Consider the following 22976-nt stretch of genomic DNA (forward strand, 5'->3'; position numbering starts at 1 on the left):
TATTTTTCTCTTTCTCTGACAGATGAATGTAAAAGAAGCAAAGCTTGAAAATGTTTTGAAAGTGAAAGTATCTCTTTGACTCTGACATGATGATTTAGTTTTCAGTTTGAACATGAACACAACCCTTTCATCTGGCCTAACTTAAACTCTTATAAACCTCCTGAAAGTATTTTCAATGAGGATAAACTCAGATCAGATCATAGACTGTATCTACAAATGGACAATGTGCCTCAGCCTCCTCCTGTTGGACACACATGAAGTTATGACAGGTGTGAAGGGAGCTGACTTGTGATTTTTCAACCAGTCAGCGCAGCAGGGAGCGTCTTGAAGAGGTATTGATGTGAACCATTTAACCTACTGCTCAATCATCAAAGATCCTCCAGGTGGGTACAGTCCACAGCAGAACACATTCTTGTTTCAGTCAGAAACAAACACTCACAGTTAAAGTTCAACCACTCCTGCTTTTCTGCTAATCTGGTGCTCACAGGAGACACATTCATCAAGAGCTGTCAATCATGGTAGAACTTTATAAAGCATCAAATAACTCATTCAAAAGAAACTTCTCAGTTCAAAAGATGAACACAACCTGGCTCATTAATAACATCTGAAAAAATAGATCTGATTGACTCCTCTCCCATCTGTTTACATGAAGGAGGCTGAGTTTATGACCTATACTGCAGCCAGTCAGCAGGGGGAGCTCTAAATATTTTGGCTTCACTTCATGAAATGTTTTGTGTCCATTCATTATACAGTCTATTGTCCAGATTGAAAGTGAATATTTGTTATGTTGTTACATATTTCAAAGAAAAATGCAGAGGAGAATACATTTGATCTGGACAAAATGAATTCAAAAACTTCAGAAATACATTTTATTCACACTCAGACAAAAGTCTGTCAGTATTGAGATTCTCCTGACTTAGAAACAGAAAAGGTTGATATGAACTTTATTCCAAAAACAAGCAGTTTAAAGTTGTTTGTGTGTTTTGACTTGGGACAGACCTGACAAACCACAAATCTGTGTGTCATGATGTCATTTATAAAAAATAGTAAAACAATTCTATTGTCCTCAAGCTAAATAATGCTTCACTTAATTTCACGTATCAGACATTAAGTCACAGTCTCCTGTGGGCAGCATTATTTTTAATCTTTGACATCATAGAAGTATTTAGTTTGTGTAAAAAGAACGTCCTCTTTCAGAGTCAAATATTCATTTTACAAAAACAGTTTAAAATCAGCCATGAAGTGTGAAACCTCTCTTTGAATCAATTCAAATCCTCAGTAAAGCCCAGAGGTAAATCCTTCCTGCATAAATCTGACAAAGCTCACTTTCAAAGTAACTGATCCTCAGAAGATCTTTCCAACCGAGTCCACCTGACTTTCTACTTCACCTCCAACCAGATCAATGCACTGATTACAATCCAGAAAAGAGAAGCTTCTATTTAGAAACTATTGTATGATTCAAAGACTAAAGGGAAGCTCTTTTTATCTGTGGATTATTTCAAAGTTAAACAGTTATTAAAAATCTCCATCAGAGTCTTTGTTCTTGTGTGAACTGTAATAACAGAGAAGTAGTTCACACATCTCCACAATCTGAATATTAAGCACACTTTGAAGCAGCCAGCAGCAACAATGATCTCTGAATTCAATATGCTCAGATCATCTCCTTAAAGCCCAATGGATAGAGCAGAAGGCATATGCAGTTACATTTATTTACTGAATGAAGAGCCTGAAACAGGCTGCAGAAAGCAAACAGCCAGAGAGACAAGAAGTCATTAAAGCAGTTAATAAAGCCTCCATAACCATCTGTGTAGTGACAATATGTTTCTAATCCAGATCACACTTTAGTGCTGCTCTCCTCTGCACAATCTCTTTTCTCTTTCTGTGCTGCCTTTGTTCTCACACTGAGAAATATCTCATTTAACAGATCATGATTCTTTAAGTTTATTCATTTGACATAAATATCCTTCAGTATCCTCTCAGCACACATGACATCTGGAACAAGTCTTAAATATAAAGTCTTAAAGCATCAGAGGCTTTGTTGTTCCTAAATGCAGAAGAGATTGCATCAAACCTGAAAGGTCAGCCACACATTTTGTATAAATGTCAGTTCAAATGTGATGTTTTTAACTAGATAAATACAGAAAACAAACAAAGTGAACAGAGTTTAAAACTTCTTCCTCCAAACAACCATGAGGTCCTTAAATGTGAGAAAGGATCAGACTGAAGCTGCCATAAGAAGCAGACATGCAGGACCTTTGAGTGCTGCTCTAACAGCCCGACACACACACTTCAAACATCAACCTTCAGCTGGAAAAGACTCAAATATTACAGTAACAACAGTGCAGAGCATCAGTGAGCCTGGAGTGGAGATTTGAATGTAGCTGAAGTGTGCTGCCTGCCATACTGACGACTGTTACACTCTCTCCATAATGGAGGCCTAAAAGGTGGAGTTTTGATCTGCAGGGGAAGGTGAACGAGAGCACAATGAGCTGACACAGGAGGAGAACACCTTTAAATATCCTTATTTTCAGGATGATCGTCTGTCAATTACCTCCAATAATAAAACAATACAATGTCACATTAAGAGCTTTAAAATGATTTCAATGTGCAGAGAAGAAGAAGACATGTACTACAAAGTTTACATCATAACTGTTCACATTTCTACAGCAGGGACTTGGGTTGGGAACCGGAGGGTTGCTGGTTCAAGTTCTGTAGTGGAAGTCGGTCTGTTTGCTGGAGTGGTGCCAGGTCACTTCCAGAGCACTGCCGAAACGCCCATGAGCAAGACCCCAAACCCCCAACAGCTCTAGAGCGACCATTGTGACATCAGCATTAATGCATGTCCTTACTGTAGGTGGTGTTTGTGCATGTGTGTAGTTCAGGCCTTTATGTGTGAGAAGCATGTCTCTCAATAACCGAGTGGAAAACTAGAATTTCCCCTCGGAGATAATTAAAGTATGTAAATAAATAATAATAATAAATTCAGCAGAAGAAGAAAGAGAGAGCACATCAGTCCAGTTTTAGTCTAGTCTTAATTTGGATGGTCTCCTCTGTAAATACAAAGTCTTTTATGAGTCAGAACTAAGCTACATTACAAACTCCCTTGTTAACTATGTGTCTTTAAAAACATTGTGATCTCCTGCAGCTGGTTAGTTGGAGGTTTCCAGAAATAGCTTGAAGAAAATCAGAGATTCAACCTTTGTTCATCACAAGCCATGAAAACACAACCTCTGATATCAGCTGTTTCACACTGTCAGGCTACAAGAACGACACTTTGTACTAGAAGAAGAACCTGTCATGAAAAACAGGAAATAAGTGACCACAGCCAAAAATCCCTCATCATGTTTTTAATCTTCACATTAATCAAACTTTGAGCTCTAAATCTGTGGTCACAGGAGACAGAGAGATGATCCATGAATCTGTGATCTACAGCTGGGATTGTTCACAATATCTCTTGAATATCAACAGTGAACAACAGAGACCTCTCAGCTCTCACACTGCTCCTTTTTTAACCACCATACTCGTATTAATCCCACTCTAACCCTCACATACATTTTAAAGTCCAATGTCCTTCTGTGCAGGATTCACCACTGAAGACCATTATAGTCGTCTTTGTTCTCTGAAGCTCTGCTTAAAGAAAACCCACAGATCCTCTTTTCTCAAACTCTCATATCCTCAGAGATCCTTCAGAGACATTTCATTTACAGGAAGTAGATTTTATGATTGTCTGTGTTTACATGGGAGGGGGCAGAGGGGGGCTTCAATGTGAGAGTGACACCAGGTTTCTACACACAACAAGAAATAAGAAAAATGTATATGCTCACAGGCCTTTAGAGGACAAAATGATGGATCGTCTCTTTGAAAAAGCACAAATCAAAGCTCTGGTGTGTTTGCTGTTTGAGTCATAATGAGAGTCAGATTACAGTGTTTTCACCAACCTGCTCTTCACTGTCCCAATCTACAGCTTCTGAAAGGAAGAGGCACATTTCACAGGATCTCTGCTTTCTTCATGAAATGAGGTTTTTTTGTCCTCTCTGGGATTCTCCATCCTCTGAAATTATTACTTTTTCTTTCTAGGACACTGATGTATCTTCACTTTTCTTTTTTTACATATCAGAGTCAGAGTGTTCTCTGGTGAAAATGGAGCAGAGAGGAAACCTGAGTCCAGGGGTCACTGTGCTGTTCATTTATCTTTGCTCTGCTGGTATGAAGAGTCCAGCTCTGACTGATAAAGAACAAACCTGTGACATCACAACATCCTCAGTGTGATAATGTTATGTAGCTTAATATGTGTACACTGTAAAAAAGTCTGTCGAAAATACGGTAACAAACTGTCAAATGGCAACAGGAAAAGATCGTAAAATCTAAAAAGGTTCATCACCGTGGTAAAAACATTGAATTACCGTCAATCAAGAAACAGTACAAAAATGTTATTTTTACAGTCATAATTTGTTGAAAACACACATTTTTACCGTGAAAATTTTAAAAAATTGTAAATTCAATGAGAAAATTCCGTAATGTCATAATCATGTAATAACCCTATAATTTACGGTTTTACTCAGTCTAAATTACAGATATTGCTGTAGTGTACCTTAAAATTTACACTATAAAACCGTTAAACATTAAGCACCAGAATACCTTATTTTCTACAGAAACAAGATGTTAAATAAATGGTACATTTTTCTCTTAAAAGTTGGTTTCAAGAAAGAACATGAATATGAAAATAATATTCATAATGTCTTAGTAGTCTGAATATGATTTTTAATATTAGGCCTCACTCAATGACACCATTAAAGGTATGCCAGGTGTCTGTAGGAACTGTGAGAATAATTTGATACACTCCAAAACAAGGATAATGTTCAGGATGGAAATAATATTGGCCTATCACACAGGTGTAGCAACACTTCTGATAATACTTTCTGACTTTGTATACTACATGTTATGAATAAAAAAATTTAGAAACTATTCTCTGTATCAATTGACTTTGATTTTGTAAAACTGACCCATAGAGCTGCAGGCTCTAAATATAATATATAAATATAAATATATATATATATATATAAAAAAATATAAAATATATTTTTACTACTGAACATGCAGTGAGGGCCTGGTCTGGTAGTTGTGAAAAACTTTGAGACAAACTATATTGTCGTTTTCCTTATTTGCAATGGAGAAAGAAAACACTGTTTTGGAACTTGAGTTTATGTACGTGTCTGTCAGTGTTTATAACATGATACAAATAAAGTAAGAAAAAGGGGAATGACTTGAGCTGAGCTGCCAGTTTCGGGTTTCAATCCGTCATCCTCCTCTTTGCAAACACCTGAACACTGGCTTTATGCAAATCAGAGGTGTCCTCGCTGCGATCCGCCACTTACGTGCCGTTTTGAAACTAAAAAAATACATATTTAACAACTACATAGTATATTTTTCGCCTCAAATGCTTCCAAAACACATCCATCTGAACTATTTTCGTAATATAAGAGAAAATTAAAAAAATAGCCTCCATGTTGGTTCGGTCTGAGATCTGGGAATGGTAAATGGTAAATGGACTTGAGCTTATAGCGCTTTTCTAGTCTTCCGACTACTCAAAGCGCTTTTACACCACATGTCACACCCACCCATTCACACACTGATGGTAGTGATCGCTATGTAGTATCATCCATCAGAAGTAACTAATGCCATTCATACACCACCACTGAAGCAGAGGGAGCAATTCGGGGTTAAGTGTCTTGCCCAAGGACACATCGGACATGTTGCCCCATTGAACCCTCGACCTTCCGGTTGAGAGGCGACGACTCTACCAACTGAGCCACAGCCGCCCGGGGGAAAAGACCACCCACGATTGAAAGCTTTCATCCAATCAGGTGAAGCTAGGTACGTTTGCGTCACTCAATAGCGCGGTGGTTGGGGTTTAGGAATTCCCCGCTCATTTTCCTGTAGGAGATACGCTGATGAACCTGTCAATCATCCATTGGGAGTCCATCACTGAGGTTGCTACACAGCATACAGTCTCTATCCTAACGGACACCGACCTAACGGCTAATTTTCTTCACCGCTATTTCTGTGCACCCAGTCAAGATTTCTCACAACGTCCCAACTGCTGGTGACTTAAAATTCCCTGTAAAGGTAAGCAAGCATGTCAACATAATTTGTTCCAGTCGAAGAGAAAACGTTGTTTTGAAGGTTAGTTTTTTGGCGTTATGTTAATGTTACCTCAAGTTTGCTAGGTCACGAGCTATGGCCACGAGGCGTTTTCACTTTAAAAAACTGACTTGCCTAGTTTTGTTCTGGTCATTGACTTGAATTGTCTTTATTTTAGACTTTGAGAGCATTTACGTTTGTCTCAAATTCGAGTTGGACATTTTCTTAGTAACTAACTAACTTAAGCAGTTACCCAAATCGGCTATAGAAATGTTGAGCTGTAATTTCTGTGGTAAGTCCGTTAAGACACTGAGGGGCTATGTGCTGCATTGCAAACTTCACCGTAATGAACCACATTGTTTATTTAAGTGCATTGAAGCTGGTTGCAAGCAGACATTTACCAGATATGGAGCATTTAAGGCTCATTTTTACCGAAGGCATAATGTATGTGCTTCCTCTAATGTTACTGTCGGGAGTCTTGGGACGGCTGTTACCGCTTTTAAATGTGCAATGGCGATGTGTGAACGTCAGTGTCAAGGTACTAAGGTGTCCAGTGAGAGGATGCCAACATGTTTTTAAGGTCAAATCTTCATTTACCGACCACATGTCACAGAAACATGGCGATTTTGCTGTTAGCAGTATCAGTGACTTGTACAGAGATTCTGCTTCTCAGTCATCCTATGTTCCAACAACGTCAGGTGAATTTGTTGCTTAAGTGTGTGAGGCAAATACAGAGGCAAGTACAGATGAAGGTGATGTGGATATTTCACAAGATTTTAGTGATCTTTTTTTGAGAAATGTCACTTTATTCTACCTGAAATTGCAAGGTCAGTTTCTATTACCTGCTCAGATGTTTTAAGCGACATAAGTGATGGTCAGATATTTAAATCAAATGATTTTTTTCGTCAAAATCCATCATGTCTCAAACTAGTGCTATACCAGGATGCCTTCAAAGTCGTTAACCTTTTGGGCTCTGCAAGGACAAGACATAAAGTATTAGCTGTCTATGCATCTGCAGCTAACTTTCCAATTCATGTTCGTTCTGACACAGACCATATGTCACTTGTTTTACTGTGCAGAGAAAAAGACTTTAAGGGATTTGGGCATGCTAAAGTGTTCTCTGAATTACTGACAGACGTGAAGGAATTGGAGGAGAATGGGATTGTATTATCGGATGAATTGATAGTCAAAGGTACCTTGTATTGTTTGATTTGATTTTAACTTCTATTTTTATTTTTAATAATTATTTCCCGTCCCCTGTTTTCTGGAGCTGCTGTAATGCACAAATTTCCCCCACGGGGGATCAATAAAGTTTATCTTTATCTTTATCTTTATTGCATTGCTGGAGATAATTTAGGCTCGCATTGCATTGGTGGCTTTACAGAAAATTTCAGTTCCTCAAAATATTTCTGTAGGTACTGCCTAATAACCCGTTCTGAATTTCAGGGTGACGATCCAAATCTCTGCGGACCTGAGCGCACCATTGAGAGGCACAATTCTGTTTTAAATCGTCTCCAGACTGCAGACACACCTGATGTGGAAAGAGTAAAGTTCAAGTCAGTATTTAATTCTTTGAAGTACTTTAATGTCTGTCAGCCAGGTTTGCCACTGTGTCTAGGATGTATGTGCTCAGAAAATATCTGTGCCTCAGGTTGCCTATCTTGATGTTCTGATTCAAGAATATTTAGAGTCAAGAAAAACTCTATTCCCAGAAATTAACCTTAGACCAAAGCACCATTATTTACGTCATTACCCAGGACTGATCCTGAAACTTGGCCCTTTGATCAGACTGTGGACAATGCACTTTGAAAGTAAGCATAGTTATTTCAAAAGATGTGCAAGGAATTTTAAAATCTTTTAAAAACCTCTGCCATACACTCCCTGAAAGACATCAGATGTTGCAGGCTTACTTTTCATCAGGATCAATGGGTCAAGCTATCTTGCAAGTTAAGGAAGGTTCTCCATTTTTTTCAGTACTATACAGTGAAGCGATTCAAGATGCAGTCAGAACATTTGACTTCAGTCAGACCAACACAAAGGTCACAGTAGAAATGCTGTATAAAGGCACAACGTACAAAAAAGGACAATTCCTTGCCACAGGAAACACGGACTCAGTAGAGTTTGGTGAACTAGTACTCATTTTGATAAAAAATGACAATATTCACTTTCTGGTGTTGGTGTACAGCATAGAATTCCTTCCTCAGTACCATCTGTACTCAGTTAGGAAAGACAGTGAAAAGATGCAATGTCAGTGACTTGATTGATTTCTATCCATTGCCATCTTACATAAAGGATGGATATGAAATAATACCTTTGAAACACAGTGTGCTTTTGCACTGTTGGATTAACTGGTCTGTAATTCTGATGTTAACTGAGCATTATTCACTCTGTTATTCCCAGAAATGGATGAAGCACATCAAAGAATTCGCAGTGCCATCACTAAGGTATTGCCAGACCTGTCGGCTTCAATTTTGCATATCTTAGAAGAGACTCTACAATCTTTGGGGGTGGAGACCACTGAGGACTTCCACTTCATCCACGAAGGGGATTTGCTTTTGGTGCTGAGACCAATACAGGCAAGACAATTGCTGGCTGCCTGGACTGAAACCAGTGAGTACATTTAAAAATGTTTTATCTAAGTATAACCACAGATTTTAAAAAAAATGTCAATACATTTTGTCAATTAAATTATTTTTATTTTCAGGAGAGAGCACTGAAATCCCCCACCAGTCAGAATTGTCATCACCATCTTCCTCGATGTGCTCCTCTTTCTCTGCATTCTCCGCCTCCCCTTCACCCATCCGCGTGATAACTACTGATTGGGTCGACAGTTTCGAAATTCCTTGGACGGATTTTCCTGAAACCATGAATCAATGTTTGGAGAGAGTAAAGACCAAAGCCCATGTTACGCAGAGAAATGATAAGGATTGTTGTTGCTGAGATGATGAAAGCCTGTGCGTTTGCATGTAAAAGAGCCTCTGTAGAAGTCGCTAAAAAAATTGTTGCAAAATACCCAAAATCATTGCAAGATGTAATTGAGGGTGATGTAGTGGGAGCGGGATACCACTCACTGGTCAAGCAGTTACAAACCCGAATTGAAAATGTAAAGCGATCTTCAGCACCAATGATGACAAAGATGACACAGAAGTCCCAGCTGAAAAAAGGGCACACATTCAGGACACGTATGGATGTATAAAATGGGACATGAAATTCATGCCAGCAAGTGAAACACCAGAAAGCCAACAGGTGAAGAAAGAAGAAATGAAGGTGCTCAATGCACAGACGAGTGTGAGTCCGGATGATATAAAAACTCTCATGAACTGCACCTACTACTCCCAACGCAAAGACATAAACAAGGGAACAGATCTGCTAACTCTCATGGAGGAGTGGCCTTTCTTGTTCCAGGAGATTGGCATGATGGCCCACTTTGAAGAGCTCACTGGGGCATAGGCGTAATTTATGGGGGGGATGGGTGGGTGCAATGTTAACTGAACAAAAGTTAGTCCTACTTTCTGCTGTGCTGTGTCTTAGCCAGTTAGCCAGAACAGGCTAAAAGCCAATAGGAGACCCATGCGCCGTCACATGATGGGCTAAAAGCCAATAGGAGAGCTCTTGATCAGCCAAAGATCGTCTATATACATGAAGATGATTGTTCCGTGACCGTGTATGATCACTACTATGTATGATTTTAAATTATAATGAGTAATTATTTGGTGTATTGTTTTAATCAGATCAAAGAAGGTGAAGAGAGACAGGCTGAGAGCAGCGAGAGAGAGGTTTCAGATGAGCAGGTAGGAATGGTATGCTCTGACAAGGCACAATTTAAATACAAAAAGTCAAAAAAGCAACATCGACATGATATCCTTATCATTATTTCCTGTCATGTTCACAAAACACTCCCCTGTGGTTTCTATACAATTCTACAATAAATAGAATCCAATGAATTTCTCATGAAGAATTAAAATGATCAACATATCTGAGACACCCTGTAAAAAGCTGGGACAGGACAAGCCAACTTGAGTAATAATTATATATATATATATATATATATATATATATATATATATATATATATAATTATATTATACACACACACACATATTACTGAAAACGCAATTACTAAATTGTTTGCTGTACAATGTGTGTGTGTGTGTGTATCAGATTGAAGGTGAAAGTAGCAGCAAAAGCAGGGAAGACAGAAGGATCAGAGAGAGAGGAGGCACAGGTGACCAGGTAATAAGGTCAAAGAGTTAAAATGTTGTTGTTAAGCAGGCTAAAAACATACAGTTTTAGTTATCCATAGGTGTGATCGTGTGATTTTCCTCACAGAGAGAGACAGGCTGAGAGCAGCATTCCAGTCTGTGGAGAGGTTTCAGATGAGCAGGTAAAAATGGTCATGCTCTGACAAGGCACACAATTATGAATTAAAAAATTCTTAGGTATTTCTGAAGTACTGTATATAGAGTATATTCAGTGTATATACGCGCAACTTGTGTTTTTTTCCAGGAACCTCCTGCTATGCCTTGAGGCAATTCATGTTGAGTGTAGACCACAAGGTTGTGAATGGCCACATCACCAACTTCATCTCGGCCATCTGTTTGATGCTTGGGAGCTATTACTGCCTCAATATCCACTACCCAGTGGAACTCAGCTCAAAACTTGAGTTCCTTCAGAGGTAAAAAAAAAAAAAAACATTCTTCCTTTCGAACTAATATGTAATGGTTGCCTATAATTTCTTGTGTTCAAAAAGGTGTTTCTTCAACATAAATCCAGAAAAGGGAACAAAAGTTGAAAATACAAAGAAGAAGCAAGTGCATGTGAACCCAAGAGCCCTCACCCTCAACGCAGAACTCTCTGATTATGAGTGGAGAGAGGCATGTTAAAGATAGACATCTTTAATGGAACCGTTAAGTGCTAAGTAATAGTATTATCTTTTACAAAAGATGTGTGTTAAAAGTCATTTTGTGTGTGTGTTAGAGGTCATTTTGTGTGTGTGTGTGTGTGGGTGCGTTAGAGGTCATTTTGTGTGTGTGTGTGTGGGTGCGTTAGAGGTCATTTTGTGTGTCTGTGTGTGTGTGTGTTAGAGGTCATTTTGTGTGTGTGTGTTAGAGGTCATTTTGTGTGTGTGTGTGTGTGTGTGTGTGTGTGTTAGAAGTCATTTTGTGTGTGTTAGAGGTCATTTTGTGTGTGTTAGAGGTCATTGTGTGTGTGTGTTAGAGGTCATTTTGTGTGTGTGTGTTAGAGGTCATTTTGTGTGTGTGTGTTAGAGGTCATTTTGTGTGTGTGTGTGTGTGTGTGTGTGTGTGTGTTAGAAGTCATTTTGTGTGTGTTAGAGGTCATTTTGTGTGTGTGTGTTAGAAGCATAGACTGTAAAAATAATGGACGGGACAAGGTCCCCGGTCTAGTGAAGCTTTTATTTTTAGAGCTCCCCCTGCTGACTGGCTGCAGTATAGGTCATAAACCCCGCCTCCTCAGTGATAACAGACGGGATGTGGGTCAAACTGTAAAGCTAAAATACTCGTCACATCATTTTTTTCCAAACCTAAACTCTGCTGTGATCATTAGTTATTATCACCCTACATTGTGTTCAAGTGCTCATTTTTCTGTGAAGTTTGTTTTAAATAAGTTATTTGAGGTTGAAAAACGGGATTTTACGTCATATTTGACGATGATTGACAGCCACCGATCTTGCGTAGCTCTCTTTGTGAATAGCAAAAGTTACGTAGTGACGGAAAGCCGAGACGCCATTGAATTTTTCTGTTCAGTTTTTTCGTCTTTTTTGAGCTGGCAAAATGAGTTGTTCTGCAGTAAACTGTTCTAACCGACCTGTGGGAGCTAAGGGATCTTTGCAGTTTTTTCGGTAAGTAAAAAAGTGTGATTTATGTGTCATTGGTTAAAGTCGTTATCTAGCTAGCTAAAACATAAGCAGTCTAAGGTTAGCTGAAATGTTGTAAAGCTAGGTTACTTATCCGGCATGATTTATCTTTTTATTTTATTTTTTAAAATGAGCAAACCTAATAACTGACATGCTATGTTTCTTGATATTGTTATATCATTATTGTGATTTAAATTGTATTTAAAACCAAGAATCGTAATATAAAATCCACTCATGCGGTTCATTGACTGTACAGTTATTTTACAGCAAAAATAAATACGTCTGGTGAGGTCTCAAAAAAGTATCTAGGGCAAAAACAAAGTCAAATAATTTAAATCTGGCCTGCATCATAACTAATGTGTACATGTTTACAGTCCGAGTGATAAGTGGGCTATACAAAGAGTAACAGGTTTTACTTTCACCGTGCGGGCTGAAATTCATAGTACTATATACGAGGGTAGAATATTTCTCTATGTATCCAGATAAAACTAAAGGTAAGATCTGATTTAATATAATTGTTACTGATTTAAGAGACTAACTGAAACGTGAACACAAACATCAACAACCTGCGGTGGTGTAATGTAATATTAACTGAGCATCATGCTGCTTAAACTGATAAATATTCTGCATTGTCTTCCACACACTAATTCAACAGTCACAAGTTGATCATATTGTAAATTTAATGACGCTCATTGAGAATTTGTACTAAAAATTGACAAAACCTGACAAAACCTGCGGTGATTGTGACGGTGTGTCTGTATTTAACACCTTTCAAAGGAAGGTGTTAATACAGGAGACCAGTGTTACACACAACATGCTGCTGTTATTGTAGTTAGGAGGAGACATAGGTACAATAAAAGAAGACATAAAGATTGCGTTTTTCCCCACATATGTTAATATGTTTTAAATGTCATGCATTTATTTTTGATTTCGCTTCAATAATCGTCAACGAAGAGAAACACCATGATTAAACTACAGGCTATTGTTGCCTTTTTATAGCCAAAGAAAACTGAACATTCACAGCCTCTGCATTCTAAAGAATTTCAACATTGACATTTATGTCGTCCTATTTCCCTCTTTTCACCAACATTATATTTTAAACTGGGATTTCCTTTTTCTCAGGTTGCGCTCCTCTCCATAATGCGCTCGTCTCCTCCCTCTAAATCCTGTTGCTGCTACTCTGTAGGACGCTTTGATTGGGGTACCTCACCAATAAAATACTATTTTATATTTTATAAGCAGTTTGCCACCACACTGTACTTTTACTCTCCAAAGACATATGAGTATGTGCGTGACAACTTTAATAAAGCTTTACCACACAGTCACACCATCCACACAGCTGATCCAGGATTTACTGTAGCATCTTTTACAATTCTTAAAGGTCATGTACAGGCAAACAGAGAGAAGGGAAAAGAAACAATCTGTGCTCTCAAATAACAAAGCAGTCTCAAATCTTTTTGAGGAATTACAGCTAAAAAAAATTCTACTTTGCATACAGTACATCCTCTGATAAATAAAGTGAAGTACTTTGATTGTATTTCTGTGATGTTCCTGTAGGTGACCATGATGCAGCAAGACTGAAGCAGCAGGTTGTGAAGGTGGGCGCCATCATCTTGTCTTTGCAGCGCTGATTCTGAAGAGAACGCCTTCACATAGGACTCAAAGGTAAAATTATCTCTCATATGATTGGACCGTGTTATTGTAACTGCTATCAGCATCAAAGTCATTTTAGTAACAATTTATAATCCTTCTTAAAATGTAAGGAAGACTAGCAGAAGATTTTAACAGCCTCTATGGTTCTGCAAGAAGTCTAGTTCATGTTTAAATTGTTCTTCTTTCTGTCTTCAAGGAAATCAGTGCTTAAAGGAAACAGCAGTCCAGAGTCTGATTCCAGCTCCGGTGAGGTTCTGCACACAAATCTGATTATATGAGAATATTTAACATTAGTTTAATTTATCAGGCTGGCCCATGTGATGACAGTTTAAAATAATCTTCAATAGAAAGTGGCAGGAACACTTTTGTCTTAAAACATAAATTCATAAAGCTGATCATATTATTGGATTCATCATGTCTTATTATATATTTTGTTTTTCCTCTTAAATAGTTCTCCTGTCTTAAAAACAAACTTTAGAACCTGAAGTTTAGCAGAACCTGAGGACAGATCTGATTTCAGGTCTGAGGCATAAACATCACAGTAAATTCATTATACTTTACATTTAACTCCATGATTGTTTTTATTTATTACAGAAGATGCCCTCAGATTCAGATCCATCAACAACCCCTGACAACATGGAGGACTCGTCCCCTGAGCGTTTCCTGTCCCCTCTCGATGGAGTTCTTCTCTTCAGTCATTAACTCTTGAAAACAGCAGCACAACATGCCAGACTGTTCGACAAGTCTGTGATTGAATAAATGGAAATGGAATCTCATGCATATCTTGCTATGCTTATTGGCTTTAAATGTTTAATATTAAATAAGTTTGAAGGCCATTCATCTCAGACCGGCTGTGACAAGCTGAGCTCGTCTGTTAGCTTTGCTGTTGTTGGTCAAGAAGAAATTAATGTCAGTTCAAAGCCTTTTCAAATGTGAGCTATAAACTTAACTGCTAAATTATTTTACTGTGACCAACACGTTGTAGTGCTCCAGTTAATCAGAGACAATCATGTCAGATTTAAAAAAAGTTTATTTAAACATTTTGTTAAAAAAAAAATCTTCAATAAACGACCCCCGGCTTCATTAACCATGTGGAAAATAAGTAAGGGAGACCATCAGGTCAAACTGCTGGAACATAGGAGAAAGTATGAAAAATAATTTAACAAAGAAATCCCAACAAAAATCAAATAAATTATAAAGATCCTGGATGATTGTTTGACTGTTAAAATATGACGGAAAAGCAAATCCAACACAACCCTCCAGCATCTGGCCTTTTAAACACAGGGCAACATCATGGAAAGAAAAATAAATTAAATATTGACCAGGATCTCTGTGTTTTCTCTGAGGATGACTGTGGTAGCCTTCTCACTGTTCACTGTCACAAAGCACCAGACTCTGTCCACCTTCTCACTGTTCACTGTCACAAAGCACCAGACTCTGTCCACCTTCTTCAGTTGTGCAGACGTCGATCAGCTCCTCTGGGTGATGGCAGAGAGGACTCTTCATCTGGGAGAGCTGCTGGTGTAAGGTCATTTCTACCACAGTGGATGAGCAGGGCATCTGGCACAGCTCTTAGTCCAAGCACAGGTGAAAGAAGGAGGAGGTTCCTTCAAACTATGTGACCCCAGCCTGACCTCTGTAACAGGTGTGCAGACAAAGGTTGAAATCAGTCATTTCTAGGTTCTGTTGATTGTAAAATGGAAAAGAAAACATCACCTTTCTATTTAACATTTAGCTGGTGTATGACTCAGTGTGAGTTTTATTTTAGAAAACTGTATTGTTAACAATAGCTTGTTTTTACAATCCTCTTTTACAAACTTAAATAAAGATCACAGGATATATAACTTTTAACAGATGATTTTAACTTACACTTCACCTCTGTGGAAGATGTCAGACCAGCTGCTTTTATCTCTTCTTTGCCTAAATGAAGACACAAAAAACAATTGATTTACTGTTCAGTTAAATATATTAGAAAAGCAGACATGAATCACATTACAGACTATCAGTTTCTAACAAAATACAACATATCTTACCACCTGTAGCCTACGGTCTGTGGTGCTAACTTAGCTTAAATATAGAACGATTTTGTTAAAAACAGAGGACCCAGCAGCCCACGTATTTTCAATAATGATCTTCTGATTTTTTAAAACACTGTGTTTAAATATTAGACTTTGAATACGGTGGTTTGTTGTACTTACACATTTCTTCATAAGACTCGTAGACCGGCGGAGCACTTTCGGCGTAGCTGGGCTGCGTAAGTCATCAGGGCAGTACGCTAAGTGGGCGGGGCTTGTTACCAGGGCTCCTGCCCCCGGACCCTACTGCGCAGACTCTGGCTCCAAATGACGTCAAAATCGCAAGATGGAAGTGCCCCTAAGCGGCATATTTTGGCTTCAAGAACGTTGAGTGGGAACAGCTACAGTGCGCTCCCACTGGTTAGAAGTCATTTTGTGTGTGTGTGTGTGTGTGTGTGTGTGTGTGTGTGTTAGAAGTCATTTTGTGTGTGTGTTAGAGGTCATTTTGTGTGTGTGTGTGTGTGTGTGTGTGTGTGTTAGAGGTAATTTTTTGCGATATGCTGAGAATTGCGATACTATATATTGCGATTTCACAGTTTTAACTGCATATTATTTTCACTATAATAAACTAAATCAACAACTGTTTTGTGAAATAAGAAAAAACTATCATTCTATTAATCTCCCTTCAGTCTTTTTTATATATAACTGTTGGTTTTTCAGTCTAAGCTAACTTGAACATCAATTTTTGCTTTGTGAGTATGTTGGCAAGTTATCCAATCAGTTCAATCTGTTTTTTACATATATTGTGCAAAAAGCTTGAAGTAGTTTCAATAATGTACCGTATTATTTATACAGTGGTACCGTATTTTTTACTGAGATAGACTGTGTTTAGGTATATGTTGTTTTTACACGAATTTACCGTAAGCAGGTTACATCTATGACTGTTATTTTTACAGCAAATAACTGTATAATGGTTTATAATATAACTGTAATCCGTAAATTATACAGATTTTTTTTTACAGTGTAACACACAATAATACAGCTTGAATGTAGTACAGGGTGGTAGAGGATCCACGTGCAGAACCAAAATGATTTATTTAACAAAAGACTAATTCTACAAAATAAAAGCTTTCTTTTCTTTTAAAGTCCAAATGCAAATGAGACAAAGTTCAAAGTAAAAGTCCAAACGCGGGTGAAAACAATAAAAACACAAGCTCAAAGAATAATCCAGACAAGAAGACATGGAGAAGGTTTGATGACAGACTGACACCAAAGAGAAGTAACAGAGACTAAAAAGACACTGAGGTAATCAAGACAGGTGAGACTAATTACACAGGTGAAGACAATCAGGGTGTGTTATCCAATCACAGTGGAGGAATCAAAAACAGGAGGAATTAAAAATAAAAGAGGAAAGACAAAGAACTATAGATACTTTGAAATTAATAATCAAACCAATAAATGTATAAAATCCTTCAAACTGGCTGATGTTAGTGTTTACATTACTGTAATAGTCCATTACAGTGGGGCTGTGACTCACAGTAAATCTTATATGTTGTGGTATATTTCTGAACAATGAGCCTCCTGTAAAGTCTTACATTTGATTCTATCTGGAAGGAATTTTCAATTTATTCATTTCAGGTGATCTCATGATCCGTCTGTGGTGCACCAAAGATCAATACATCATTTTCTTGAGAGATTAATGTGTGTAATATGACACAATGCTCCTAACCTTATGGTCTGCATGGAGCCTCTGTGCTGAATGTTTATGAGCAAGAAGACACAAGTTTGAACAAACAGCTAACATGAAGAGAGAAATAGAAAAGATGATGTGAAGTCATTTTAGAGCACATGTTTTACTAACATGTCCATCCATCTAATGAAGCTCCAGTGGAAGTTCAGACAGGAAGACTCTATTTTACATCGAAGCTTGTTGATGACTTCTCACTCATCTCTTTCATTGCATGCTAACTCACACTTCATGATGTCATCGTCTGGCTCTGTTATTGGTTAATCAGCTGTCTCATCATCATGTGATTCTCTTCTGCCTTTAGTTCCTTCAAGCTGCTGTTTAGTAGCTCAGGACAGTCACCAGTCATCTGTTTCTAATGCTCAGTGCATTGAGCTGCATGTCTTTTCTGATGCTTCTGTCAGAGCCGTCGCTGCAGCAGCATACCTCAAGGTGTTTGACAATGACACGCACCATGTTGGGTTTGTCATGGGAAAGGCCAGATTATTTTTATTAATTCATTCTGTTCTTCTGTCTGTCTTTTTTGTTGTTTTCTCATGAAATCACAAATGATACTTTTAATATGGATTTGAACTATTTTCATATTGTATTAATTCAGTGTCTATTGTTAATATATTGATGATATATTGCCCAGGCCATAGTGTGAATACAGATTTGGCAACAATAGTTTTCATCTGCTTGTCTTATGTACTGAAAAATGTTCAAACTATACAGAAATAACTTATCTACAAACATCACGTGCAGAAACATCGTTTATACATGAGGCCCCTGGTCTGTATGGTAATGTTCTTATTTTAGAGGAATGAGCGCCATATTAGTTCATGTTAATAAACATGAAAAGTAAATGAAAATAAAATAAATCAGAAACAAAAGACGCAGAATGTTTAAATTCATTCATTTATTCTTCATTCCTCATTCTTCTTTTTCTTGATCCTAGTAAGGCCGAGAGCCGGATAGTATACCCCCTTGATGCAGTCTAGACCCTGGTGGAGGTATGCAGAATTTGATGAGGAGTGGGATTCTGAGGCTGTGTCTGAACTCTGCTGAGCAAAAAGCCGTGATAAATCAAAGGTTACGAATGTAACCACGGTTCTATGAACCCTGGATGACTGTCAGAGGCAGTTCTTCTCACTGAATATCTCATCTCGTGCAAGTGCAGGTCGAGTATTTAAATCAACAAAGTCACGTGTGACCTCAGATGACCCCCGGACAGGTATAACTACCGGTGTCATCTGAGTGCTCACTCCCTAGAGACTTTCTTGCTTGCGTTGGCTGTAGGTTAAAATATGTTTGATGTTGTGTCATTTCTTTCAAAGCTTTGCTATTAAAAAGTCATGAGACAGTTTGATCAATTTAAAACATTCATTTAGTGATTTGATTTGAGCAGATAAAGTGACAATTTAAAGTGTCCAATTGACCTTGAAGCGACATGTTTTTGGGGATGTGGGAGGAAACCGGAGATCCCCGGGGAAAACCCACGCAATGTTAATATAAGAGAAAAAATATATACCCACTGAAACAAAGTACAGCCTTTTATGAGTGTATTTATTATATGTTTTGTAAAAACAGGACAAAGGTTCTTATAGTTTTTTATTCTTAAGGTTCAGCTGTGATGATCTGCTGAATGTGTCACAGAAAGTGTAGAGAGGATTTTAAAGTATAGACACACAGCGCCCTCTGCTGGACAGACTGTTTGTTGACTCTGTTTCTGAATCACTCTGAGCATTGTTTTCTGTGTTGTGTGTTTTTAAACACTGTGTATTGACTGTTCTGCATGTTTCCATGTAGAACGCAAATTAAAAAACAACAGCAGAAGAAGAAGCAGAGAGAACAAAAAACATGAAGGAGAAGAAGAGTATTGCAACATGACAGAGTGGAGCTATAAGACCGGTCTGCTTCTTCATCAGCTGTAGAAACTTCATGTTCACAGTAAAGTATGTCATATGAAACACGTCCAACATGTTGATTAATATAAGACAACATCACCCAAAGGTGCTAATCACTGGAGCTAAAGGTAAAAGAAAACAGGTGTTTTTAGGATGTGAAAGCAGAGAGGGTAGAAGACATTACTGGAGTTCATATATTTTGAAGACTATGCTCACATATGCAGCAGTCGAGGAGCTCGTCTTCAAGTGAGTATTAAAAGTGTTCAAGACTGGTTACAATGTCACATCCAGTGTTCACATAGTCACAGTAGATCAGTCTGTGGTCCTTTACTGAAGGACATGAGATGAAAGAACACCTGAACAAGTGAATGACCGCTGCACCCGCTGTTTGAATACCAAAGCATGGATAGACCTCCCATCACACCTAAAGCTGTATGACCCCACACCTCATCAACTAGAAACATTAAACATCTTTAAGAGGGGCACCGGGAACCTAGTGGTTAGTGCGCGTGCCTCATGAGCAGAGGCTTGGTTCTTGACAGCGGGCAGCCCGGGTTTGAATCTGACCTGTGGCTTCTTTCTCGCATGTCATTCCCCACTCTCTCTCTCCCCGGTTTCTCACTCTATCCACTGTCACATCTCTTAATTAAGACATCTATGACCTCTGTCTACGTCCAACACAACATTGTTTCTGTTTTTCTGGCCTTGCATCGATCATTAAGATTCATATGTGTGTAAATGGACATAGGTGGTGAAATGTGTTTAAAGAATTCCTTGAACACCAGAACACAATCTGTGTCAGGAGGGAGAAGATCCACTGAAAACAAACACTGCAGAGATCTTGTTTGTGTTTCAGTAAAGAGTGTGTGCAGTGTTCATTAGAACCAAATGTAAAGAGAATATACTGGACTTCCTCACACATGTACTTTTCTTCTGCCTTCTTATTTCTAACACTGTTTCTTCTCTCTCACATAATTAACTGTGTGCAGTTTCTCCCAGAGCCAAAAAGAAAACAACATATTTCTGTAAGAAAAAAGAGAAGTGACCATGGAGAAGTTTTAGTTATCATCATCATCACACAAATAATCAGAGCGAGAAACAGGAAAGAGTCTACACCTTCAAAATAAAAGTGTCTCCTGAAGATGATCACTGAGTCACTTTGAGCTGCTGTTGAAATGGAGAAAGTGGTGAATGTTGTTGGAGCCGTTTCCCTCCACATGTTCTGATAATTGGTGATATGGATCTGGTACTTTGTGCTACAGAAAAGTATCTGATGAAGACTGTGTTCACTAATCTGATCGTCTGACACTTTACTCCTTCATCGTCAGAGTGCTGCACACTTTGTCAGGCTGCTTTGTGTTGCTTCAAAGAGGAAAAACTCTGGATTAGCATGAAACACATGAAGAAGTCCTTCCTCAGTGTGACATGTCTGACTGGAAACACAGTTTTGAATCACCCCGAGTGTTCATGACTCGTGTGTTTGTGACCTAAACCATGGCTTCACTGACCAGCTTCATCCACTGCAGAGACTCTGTGCACGGAGACTAAATCCTGTTACAGACACATTTGAAACCTTCTCCTTCACAAACACAGAGTCATTTACTCACTGTATGTTTACAGGGACAAAAACAAGTCAAATAAAGCCAAGAAGAAAAGAAGAAGAGAGGCAGGTTTGTTTTGAACCTCGACACAGACAGCAGGTGTGTAAGAACAGAAAGTGATTCATCAGTGAACCTCTCTTCAGCATTTAGGAAACTAAAGAATAAGTCATGTTTCAAAGATGATCAGTTAGTTGATGAAGATTATTGATGTTCTTGTTTTTGTTTTCTCTTATTGATCAAACAGGCTGTCAGCTCCTGAAAATGACTCCTGTTAGTTCAGCTGCTCTTTCCCCTCCATCTTTTCTCCTTCTCTCTCCTCCATCTCTCCAGATAAATACTGTCTCATTTCAAGTCACATCTATGTCTTATTTTACTGTCATAAAGAGTGTATCCAGGATTTTAGTTACCACTGTCTGGATTTTAAATAATCAGAGAAAGAGACTGAGCTACAGTCAGCAGCAGCTCAGCTGTTAGCCCCCTCATGCCCCCCCTCAAAGAGACACTGACTTCAACATGAAGCTGCTTTATTCTCTGCTTTTATGGTTTTTACACTCAGTTTGTTTTTGAGGGATGGAGAGACAGTTACATGTGGTCCAATCTGCCATGGCATACAATCATTGTCACATTTTTATACCGATGTGTCTGAAGCTTGATGACCTGAAAGTGTACAGGTGTGAATGTCCTTATAGCATTAGCTCTGCTGGGTCTGCTGCTCCTCATCTAATAAAGAAACTGTCTGTGTGGGACGAGACTGAAAGAGAGAGAGAGAGAGTCCACCTCTGACTCGAGTCAGGAAACAGACAAGAGGAGTGATTGCTGAGCATGACACTAAAACCACTTCTACTTCGTCCTCTTGATGGAAGCCTTTGACCTGACGTTACAGATTCACTGTGAAAGGGTCCAGCATCACCACAAACATCAAGCACTGGCTGTGCTGGAGGAAATCATCAGAGCTGGGAGACAGGATATGATGTGATTTTTACTCATGCACATTTGTCCTGCACGCGTTTGTCCGTGTAGGATTTAATGTGAAAGGCAAAATGATGCAGTGATTCATGTGAGCATGTAGGAGGGAGAGACACTGAAGAGAAATCCTGATCACAAGCCCCCCCTCCGGCCTGCTGCGGGGGTTTGTGGAGGATTTAAAATCACAACCACTCAGGAGTTTCTGATAATTCACTTTACAACTAACTCCATCAGCTGAGCTCAAGCACATCAAAGAACTCCTAGTATCCCACATCAAACCAGCAAACTTAACAATCACAGTTTAGCATTCATTCATTCATTTTGACAATGAAAACAGAACATGTGACAAACACAGAGAAACAGTACAGACTGGATTAGAGTTTAATGTGTCACACTGATGGTGTCTCCTCTGAACATGTTTAAATCACAGCCGACCTCTGCAGCCCTGATGGTGTCATCATGTTTTAAACTGCATCTTCTTAAACATAACAACCTCTGGTATCAGTGTGTGAGTGTGAACGGGTAGGTGTGACCTGAGGTGAAAAAGTGCAATCAGTCAGAAGACAAGAAAAGCACTATACAAGCTCAAGTCTGTTTATCATTAATATAACAAAGCAGGAAGGATTCAGCTATGAAAGTTTTCCTGTTTTGAAAATGACAATCTTCTGCCTGTTACGCCCCATCATAAGACGACCCTATGAGACAAACAACAACCCACAAATTAACCCAATAAAACACATCGTACACCTTACCAAAGTCGAAACTAATGGATTGATTATTAACAGACTAAATCATTAAACAAAGATCAACTCAAACACTAATAACACTAAACAACACACAATGCCCCGCTGAGAGGAACAGCAGTCTCCAAAAGCCTCTCCTCCTGAATCCAGCACCGGGCTTTTAAACTCTGAGGCCAGGTGCAGCTCGTTGAACAATCAGTAGCTTCACCTGGAGACTACAGAGGGGGAGAAGGGACAAACAGAGAACATACAGCTGGAACACCCACATGACCTCTTTTCTCTTTGTGTCACACTTCAATAAAAGTTTAACAACTGGTGCTACTATCACTTCTGAATGTTCATCTAACTT

At 38.6% G+C, this 22976-nt stretch overlaps 1 protein-coding gene and 1 long non-coding RNA gene across 2 annotated transcripts in view; one reads left to right on the forward strand and one right to left on the reverse strand.

Moving 5' to 3' along the window:
- The window catches only part of ntm (neurotrimin), an 893017-nt gene that overhangs the window by 728685 nt on the left and 141356 nt on the right, over positions 1 to 22976 (reverse strand). The window lies entirely within an intron of this gene.
- LOC132988579 (uncharacterized) lies at positions 12427 to 14706 on the forward strand. Its single transcript, XR_009675828.1, has 3 exons — positions 12427 to 13681; positions 13866 to 13915; positions 14264 to 14706. It is a non-coding gene; the product is annotated as an uncharacterized LOC132988579 (long non-coding RNA).

The sequence above is a fragment of the Labrus mixtus genome, chromosome 14 (assembly GCF_963584025.1).
Source record: "Labrus mixtus chromosome 14, fLabMix1.1, whole genome shotgun sequence".
In the NCBI taxonomy this organism is placed as follows: Eukaryota; Metazoa; Chordata; class Actinopteri; order Labriformes; family Labridae; genus Labrus; species Labrus mixtus.